Source organism: Lissotriton helveticus, chromosome 2_1, assembly GCF_964261635.1.
Source record: "Lissotriton helveticus chromosome 2_1, aLisHel1.1, whole genome shotgun sequence".
Lineage (NCBI taxonomy): Eukaryota > Metazoa > Chordata > Amphibia > Caudata > Salamandridae > Lissotriton > Lissotriton helveticus.
The window spans coordinates 1,868,133,224-1,868,142,854 of NC_136059.1; positions in this window are offsets into that span (position 1 = coordinate 1,868,133,224).

Consider the following 9,631-nt stretch of genomic DNA (forward strand, 5'->3'; position numbering starts at 1 on the left):
TGTCGTCAGAAGAGCTGGTGGATAGGGCCACAACCAGAGCGCATGAAGTGGAGATGGCCAGATTGAAAGGACAAATGGTGATAGCGCAGAAGAAACTCCAGCTAGAGCACGAAATACGCATCAAAGAATTGGAGCTGAAAGCAAAGAGCTTGGACGCAGCTCCTGGTGGCAGCACAACGCCAGCCCAGGTAGAGTCAAGGATCTACGTACCGAAGGATGTGGTTAAGGGGTATTTTAAGGGGGATGACATAGGGCAGTGGTTCCGGGCCTACGAGGTAGCCATGTCCTCCCACCGGGTCCCTGAGCGAGATTGGGGAGCGGGGTTGTGGGGACGGTTCCTGACCGAGGGGCGGGATACCCTGTTAGATCTTCCCTCTGAAGAGTCCAACTCCTACCAGCACATGAAAGATGCCCTGATGAATAGATTTGGGTTAACCCCTGAAATGTACCGACAGCGGTTTAGGAATTGTGTGAAGATTCAAGGGGGTACGTATGTGGAGTATGTGACCTTTTTCTGCAGAGCGCTGGATGGTTGGGTGAAGGGCAGTAAGGTAAATGATTTTCAAGGGCTGCTTGATTTATTGGCATGGGAGCACTAGTCACTTAATTGTTTTCCTGAGTTACGCCAGCACCTGATCGATAGCAATCTGTCCAACCCGAGGAAGCTTGCTGAGGAAGCGGACCGCTGGCTCAGCACCAGGGTCCACAAGGGTCCAGTGGGAGACTCAGCCAAAGGTGGGCAGGGTCCCCAGCAGAAGAGTGGGGAGGACAGGGGAAAACAGAAAGGGTTCCACAAAGGCCCCCAAAGTAATCCCCAAGGGAACCAAGGGAAAGGTTCTCAGCCTCCTCCACCCCCGAAACCGACCGGGGCCCTGACAGGTAAACCTATTCAAAGAGGGCCCATCACCTGTTTTAGGTGTGGCGACCTGGGTCACGTTGCCTCTGAGCTTAAGTGTCGCATGTTCGCAAAACCCGCACCCACTGGTGCTCCACCCCGGCAAATAGCTAGTGTTAATTTTGGGGAGGAAGTAGCCGTCCAAATGGGTGGGGATCCCGTACAGATTACCCTAGTCTCGCTAGGAGACAATGAGATGGTCCCCGAGAACTGCCTACCCAGTAACACTAAGAAATATGGGCAGGTAGTGACCATCAACGGTAAGAAGGCGGAGGCTCTTCGAGATACAGGAGCCAGTGTGACTGCAGTGAGGCAGCACCTGGTGTCTCAAGAGCAGGTAGTACCGCACGCCTACTGTAGGGTTGCCAATGCTAACAATTCTGAGAGCCAGTGTCCGATGGCTCAGGTTCCCTTTGAGTGGGGGGGGGTCTCTGGTACTCTGCAAGTCGCTGTGAGGACCTCCATGCCTGTAGATTGTCTGCTAGGGAATGATTTGGAGAACTCCCCTTGGGGAAAGGTGGAGAAAATGACCCATCTACGGATGGTGGGTCTACCCAACTGGGCATGCGTGACCACGCGGTCCATGGCAGCTAGTAGGGGTGTTGAAGAATTCCTGGAGCCTGAAGGAGAGGCCCAGGAACCGGCCTTAGAGAGAGGGCACGGGAGGCGCGGACAGCCGGCCCCCGAAGTTCCCACGGCCCAGGAGGAAGCAGACCTCGAGGGGGATGCCCTGGAGCCTACCGGGGAACAGATCGCCGAACTGGGAGACCTGCCTGAGCTGACCCATTGGCAGCAAGAAGGAGGCCCCTCCAGGGAGGAATTCTGCAAGGAGCAGAAAGAATGCCCTTCTCTCGTGGGTATGCGGCAGCAGGCTGCAGAACAGGCCAATGGTGTTCAGTCCGGAAAACACTTGGTCTACTGGGAGAACGATCTCCTGTATTCAGAGCCTAAGGCTGCTGAACCTGGGTCAGCCCGTGCGCTGGTGGTACCCCAGAAGTTCAGAGCCTTCCTACTGGGTTTGGCTCACGATGTACCTTTAGCAGGACATTTGGGGATGGACAAGACCTATGACAGGTTTGTCACCCACTTTTATTGGCCCCAAATGCACAGGAGCTCAGACGCTCATTGTAGGACCTGCCAAACTTGCCAGGCAAGTGGTAAGTGCCAAGGGAAGAACAAGGCTCCCCTCCAACCATTCCCCGTCGTCAGTACCCCATTCCAGCGAGTGGGAATTGACATTATGGGGCCTGTGGACCCCAAGACAGCCAAGGGCAACAGGTTCATCCTGGTCTTGGTGGACCATGCCACCTGGTACCCTGAAGCCATCCCTCTGAGGACAGTGATGGCCCCCGTGGTGAGACGAGCACTGATGGGAATTTTCTCACGAGTGGGATTCCCTCTAGAGGTGGTGTCTGACAGGGGCACCAATTTCATATCGAAATATATGAAGTCCCTTTGGCAAGAGTGTGGTGTAACGTACAAGTTCACCACCCCTTACCTCCCCCAAGGAAACGGGTTGGTTGAAAGATTCAACCGAACCTTGAAAGGCATGATCATGGGCCTAGAAGGACCAATGAGGCGTAAGTGGGACGTCCTCTTACCATGTCTACTGTTTGCGTACCGAGAGGTGCCGCAGAAGTCGCTCGGGTTCATTCCCTTTGAGCTTCTGTACGGTCACCCGGTCCGAGGACCTCTGAGTCTGGTTAGGAAAGGCTGGGAGCAATCTCCCAGGAAACCTCCCCAGAATGTATACAGTTACATGCTGGCCTTCCGAAACCAGACCAGGCAATTCAGGCAACTTGCTGAGGCAAACCTGGAAGCTAGCCAGGAAGAGATGAAGCGGTGGTACGACCAGAATGCCACTGTGGTGGAGCTTTAACCTGGACAAAAGGTGTGGGTCTTGGCCCCAGTGGAGCCCTGTGCACTTCATGATAAGTGGACGGGTCCATTTGAGGTTGTGGAGCGCAAGAGTCCTGTCACCTACCTGGTGAACTTGCAAACTCCCAGGAACCCTTTGAGGGTCCTACATGTTAACCGCCTTAAGCCCCACTTGGAGAGGTCCGAAGTGGGCATGCTGTTGGCAACCGATGATGGAATGGAGGAGGAGACCGAGCCTCTTCCGGACCTCGTGGTGGCCTCCGAGCGAGACGGTTCCATGGATAGAGTTAACCTCTCACCCTCCCTGAACCCTGAGCAGCAGAGTGATTGCCGCCAGCTGCTGGGGCAATTCTCTGACTTGTTTTCCCTGGTTCCGGGTGTCACAGATTGGTGCGTCTATGATGTGGACACGGGAGACAGTTTGCCGGTAAAGCACAAGGCTTACCGCGTGACTGACAGGGTACGAGCCTGCATCAAGGAGGAAGTCTCGAAGATGTTTGCTGTTGGGGAGATTGAGTCCTTCAGGAGTCCTTGGGCCAGCCCAGTGGTCTTGGTCCCGAAGGCTGCAACGCCGGGATCCACACCCGAACTACGGTTCTGTGTGGACTATCGAGGACTCAATTTGGTCACGAAGACTGATGCGCACCCCATCCCCAGAGCTGATGAGCTCATCGATCGGTTGGGGGCTGCCCGGTACCTCAGTACGTTTGACTTAACGTCTGGGTACTGGCAGATCGCCTTACCTGGCGGGGCCAAAGAGAGGTCAGCGTTTTCAACCCCCGATGGGCACTACCAATTAGGTCATGCCACTCTGGATGAAAAACGTCCCTGCCACCTTCCAGAGGTTGGTCAACCAGGTGTTGGTTGGACTGGACGCGTTCAGTGCCGCCTACCTGGATGACATCGCAGTGTTCAGCGGTACGTGGGAAGAACACTTGCGACACCTGTGGGAAGTGTTGGCGGCGCTGCGCAAGGCAGGCCTCACGATCAAGACAAGCAAGTGCCAGATCGGGCAGGGTTCGGTGGTGTATTTGGGACACCAAGTTGGGAGCAGCCAGGTGGCGCCCCTTCAACCCAAAATTCAGACCATCCTGGCTTGGGAAGCCCCCAAGACCTAAACGGAGGTGAGGGCCTTCCTCGGACTCACCGGGTATTACAGGAGGTTCGTCAAGGGATACGGCACCATCGTTGCTCCCTTGACAGAGCTGACTTCGAAGAAGCAGCCACGGAAAGTGATCTGGACTGACGCCTGTCAGGTAGCATTCGACACCCTGAAGACGGCCATGTGCACGGCGCATGTGCTCCTGGCTCCTGATTTCTCCAAAGAGTTCTTAGTGCAGACAGACGCTTCAGAGCATGGGATAGGAGCTGTCCTTTCACAGACGACTGAGGAGGGCTGGGATCAACCTGTGGCCTTCATCAGTCGGAGGTTACTTCCACAGGAACAGAAGTGGAGTGTGATCAAGAGAGAAGCTTTTGCTGTGGTCTGGGCCCTGAAGAAGCTAACACCCTACTTGTTTGGGTCTCATTTCCGAGTTCAGACAGACCACAGGCCCCTCAGATGGTTGATGCAAATGAGGGGTGAGAACCCGAAACTGTTGAGGTGGTCCATTTCTCTACAGAGTATGGACTTCACGGTGGAACACCGCCCTGGCATAGACCACGCCAATGCTGACGGTCTGTCAAGGTTTTTCCGCCTTAGTGATGAGGAACTCCCTGGGGAAGGGTAGTTCTCCTCACGTTTCAGCTGGAGGGGACACGTGTTAGATCTGGCACCTTGGCGTGAGTCTTCCTTCCACTTTTTGCTGATCTGCCTCAGATGTTTTGATGGTATTCGATGCTCAGGGCACTGCACCACGGCCAATCCGTGCCGCAGTGCAAGTGCTCCCAATGTAAAGTGTATATGTAATTGATTTCCACGATTGGCTTATTTGGTTTACTGTCAGTCCCCAGTAGAGTGCACGAGGAGTGCCGGGGCTTGTAGATACAAATGCTGCTAGTGGGCCTGCAGCGCTGGTTGCGCCACCCACAGAAGCGGCCTCGTAAGCTGTGTCTCGGGTCCGCCATTGCAGACCCCGCGTACAGTCTCGTACTGTCACGCTGACTGCGCAAGTGCCCACACTCGCCAGTCCCTGAACCTTCCCTAACCTTCATATCAGTCACACCTATGGTAGGCCTACGGGCAGGGTGCATTGTAAGCGTAAGGTAGGACAAGCCTAGTGTGTGATCATAAATGCTTAACTTACTATCGCCCTGAAGATTAGCCTTGTCTGCTCGCGCCACACTACCTAGAGGGTGAGCAGGGGTGTTTCGAAGGAGTAGTTCCCTTGCCCTGACTGGAAGTGAGGGTCCCTGCTTGTCACAAGTACATACCTGTGCCAACCAGAGACCTCCGGTTCCAACAGTGACAGTCATGGAGAGATTGCTTAAATGATGCCAGACTGGTGTAATTTAGTGGACCGATTTGATATATCGGGAGGGCCTTTTAAAATGTAATCAAAACCACCCTGGTCTGTACCTTTAAATTAATTGGTTTGAATGTATGAAGTTACAAGCATACATTCACAATGGGGTATTTTACATCGCGTTCGTTGCAACGACTTGCGCTGGAGGGCGCTGCACTTAGGAATAGTATGATTTACTATTCCAACTCCAGCCTACGTAACAGCAGGGAAGGTGTTGGAATAGTAAATCATACTATTCCTTAGCTTAGAGCGCCCTCCAGCACAAGTCATTGTAACAACTTGCGTTCTAATGCCCGTGATGTAAACATACTGTGGTGTAATGACCACGTTGTGAAGGTCCAATTGATTTAGGCTCTCCTGATGTACTGTGTGCAATCTTGCACTTTCATGTTGGGGTTTTGTTATGTGTGTTCAATGTCTATTGCAGATACGAAGGTACAAAGTCCAATCTAGTCACCATTGATATAATTAATGCTTATCTCCAATCTCTATTGGCTGGTATTTTCACAATGGTTGTGGGTGAGCTTAACTGCAGTTTTGACCCCCTTGATATTGCCCCTGGCATATTAGTTGAGAAGATACTGTGGATACTCCCCTTCTCTGCATAAAGAACAGTCATCCAGGCCATGATACTATCTAGACTTGATTATGGCAATGTCTTATACCTGGGGGCAGACCAGGCTACCTTAAGATGCCTGCAGCTTCTTCAGAACTATGCCGCCAGGCTCCTGTTCTAACTTCCAAAAATCTCTTCAACATCTGCTCCTCTTCATCAACTCCACTGGCTCCCATTGAGTAAGCGAATAGAGTTCAAAGCATCGTGCTTCAATCACAAGATCCGCTCTTGCTCAGGAACACAGTACTTCCACATACTAGTGAATCCAGACTATTTGGCTCGCAATCTGCACTCAAGCAGTGGTTTCCTGTTCACAGTTCTGACAGTCAAATACACCCGCCTGGGTGGGCGATAATTTTCCTTTCTCGGTCCGAGGCTATGGAACACTCTTCTAGGGTCCTTAAGATGCTGTGCCTCCCTTTCCACCTTTTGCAAGGAACTAATTCAGGAAGCAAGGGCATTTTACAAGGCCATAATAGACAAGGCCAAAGTAGGAAATGGCCAAATGGGATTCACTACTGCCGGCAGTAAAAGGGAATCTCTGCTGATAGTTGCCCAGAACCTGCTGCATCTTTAACTTGTCATATAATTGCTGCCTCCTGGGTCGACCATTTTACAGGTCTTTTTGCCTGTGACTTTCAGTCAGATGAGCTGGACAAATTGCTAGTCACAGAACCTACTGTGAGTTCACCTAGTGCTTTTTCTGGGACAGCCCTCTCTAGATAGACTGATTGTGTTATTTGCCTGATCACTGTGAGTGAAGTTGATAAAGCAATAGACTGGATCACCCCAGGGAAAGTGCCAGGGCTGAACAAGGTTCCAGGGAATGTTATTTAAAGCTGAGAAAGAGATATGGAACACCTACTTTGCCCTGTATTTTAATTGTATAATGGATGGGCTACCAAAGCCCCATACATGGGCAGGGGCCCAAGTTTATCCCAATTTACAAAAAGGGCCTAAGGTTGCTTCCATCCAATTATCAGCCAATTAGCCTCATCAACAGCTCACAGAAGTTTTTTAGACAAATCCTGCTAATTAAACTACAATCTTGGATGGAGGATTCTTGATGCCCCTGCAAGCAGGGTTTGGGGTAGGGACTAGCACTACTCATCAAGTGCTCTGAATGCAAATAATGTACTATAAACATGTCACACGGGGTGGTCACATCAATGTAGTCTTTGCAGAACTTCGATCGACATTTGTCCTTGTCCCAAGGAGGCCCTGTGGAAAGTCATGACTGACCTCAGTGCCCCGAAATATCTCATAAATGTTATTAGTAGGTTCCACTTGAAAAACTATGCACAGATCAGATGAGGTTCTCATGGGGAGTTGACAGACCGCATCCCAGTAAGTCAGGGTGTAAGGCTAGGTGTGTTCTAGCTTTGACCCTGTTTTTACTATATATTAATGACCTGGTGACTTAGCTGGGCTATGTGTGCACGTAACCACGAGTTTGGCCAATAGGAAGGTCCCGGCGCTCCTATTTGCAGACGACACCTTATTGATATCAAAATCTCCTTTGGGTATTCAAAATTTGTGTGACCAATTTAGTGCCTTTTGCAGGGAGAGAGGTCTGGAGATCGGCTTTAATCAAACCAACTACATTGTCCTGAACCCCTGTCATTCAATGCAATCACACCCAGTTTTCAATGGTGTCTCCCTGGAGAGAGTACATGCATTTAAATACCTGGGGTACACTCTCAATGAGCATTTTGGCTGGTCTTCCCAGGAAAAAGAACGGCAAACTTAAATTAGAGCCCTATACAGGAGGTGTTTGGAGGGCCTTGCAAGGCTCCAAATTTCAACCGATAACCCCAGCCCTCCACATTTATAAACTACAACCCCCAGGGGGTCTTTATATGGTGGTGATCCTTGGGGGCACAAGAATGAATGTGATATGGAGTAGGTGGAGAACCGTTTTATGTGACTCCTCACTAACCTACCCGCTAGTACCCGACTCACTCCCCTCTGGTTGGACCTAGGTCATAGATCTCTTGTCCGCAGAATTGGACTTAGACTGCTGTTGTATTGGAGGAGGATCTGGTCCTCTGCAGACTTAGTGCCCTATCGTATGTGTTTAGCTGAAATTCGAAAGATCCCAGTGGCAGCTAGGATGCCATGGTTGAAGGTTTTCTAACCTGGCCTAACAAAGATTGGGTGTGAGGACGTTTGGGTAAATCCAGAGTCTGCATGCTGTGTATCAAAGTCCACACTCAAGGAGATTTATTATAGACACATGGATGGTGGACTCCACAGGACTGGGAGGGTGAGCTATTTGACCTCAGCCTTTCTTGAATTCAAAGACTTTTTCTCCCTTGAAGAATACATAGATACGATTGAGCCCCCACTTGCTAAAACTCTGTATATTAAATTTCGGCTTGAGACTTTGCTGCTACGATCATTCACTGCTAAATGGCATTGTTCCCTACCGACTTAGATTTGAACTGCTGTTTCTGCCCGATACAAAAGAATGTACTGACTATGTTCTTTTTTTGCCCATTTTGCCACACTTATCGTAGGAAATGGATTATGATACAGTGTCACAATCTAGGAGCCAGGCACTATAGTATAGGCTCTAGGATTTTTAGATCTAACACAGCACAAACAATTGTATTCGCTGTCTCCTGCTTCCTTCTACATATGTGGAGATGTAGCCAGAAAAGGGCAGCTCATTTGTTCCTACACTAGGTGTGGGGACTTGTAGGCAGCCTATGCCTGCACTACATAATCGGTGGTTATCATATGAACTACATGTTCATTTTTTTAATGTGATTTTGAATTTTTAGTACTATGCACTATGTATCGAACTTTACATATGCAGCTATTTACTCGATTTTCTCAAACCTTTTATTGCGATGTTTTTAAATGGTTCTTGATGTTTTGTATTTAATGTGTTTTAGATGGCAATTTTTGCTGAATAAAGGATTGATTGAGTATTTCTTATCCAAAAAATGCCCTTATTATTAATAAATCTTTATCTTTCCTAGCCTGAGGGGAAGGTTTAGGGACATTCATCATGTACCTACCCCACATTTATGTAAGGGACAAAGTTTCCAAAGCATATTTGGTGTATTGGTTTTATATCGCCGCCTGATATAAATAGACCTCTACCCCTCTATGTTAAGGTCGTTAGTCGAAATGGGTCTACTAGGAAAACTAGTTGGCATGGTTTCCGTAGATGTTTGATCCATAGGGTCGGTGTCAGGGCATTTTCCATTCCTTTCCCCAAGTCGTGTCCCTGTCTGATATATGCGTACTTGCAAGACAGGTTTAGATGGAAGTAGGTGAGCTAAATCTGCCATTGAATTATTCACAGGTTATACTTCATTTAAGGAATTAGCTCGTCTTTTTGCCTGTTACATGTTGTGCCATGGTCTTGAGCTCTGCTACTTCTGCTCTCAATGAATGCACTATTGTGACAAGATTCTTTACCTGTGTTTGGGCTTGCACCATAATCACAGCCTGTTCTTCTGCACCCTTGGCAACTACAGAGGACTGTCTTTCTGGCTGAACAGCGTCACTGCTTGGTAGAGAGGCATACCTATTACTGCACACTGCATTCAGACTTAGAACAAGCAGTTGTTGGTTCCTTGTTTGTAAACAGCCTTCGGTATGAAATGATGTTTTCTGCAGGGGAGTTAGACAGAGTAACAAGGTCTATTGTGCCTGTTAGATTTTTTGATTAACATTTGTGCATTGGCATTTTGCAGCACACATAGAAAGAGAAATATGCCTCCCAGTATTGTGTTTGTGCAGGAAGGTGGGCTCAGTATCCTG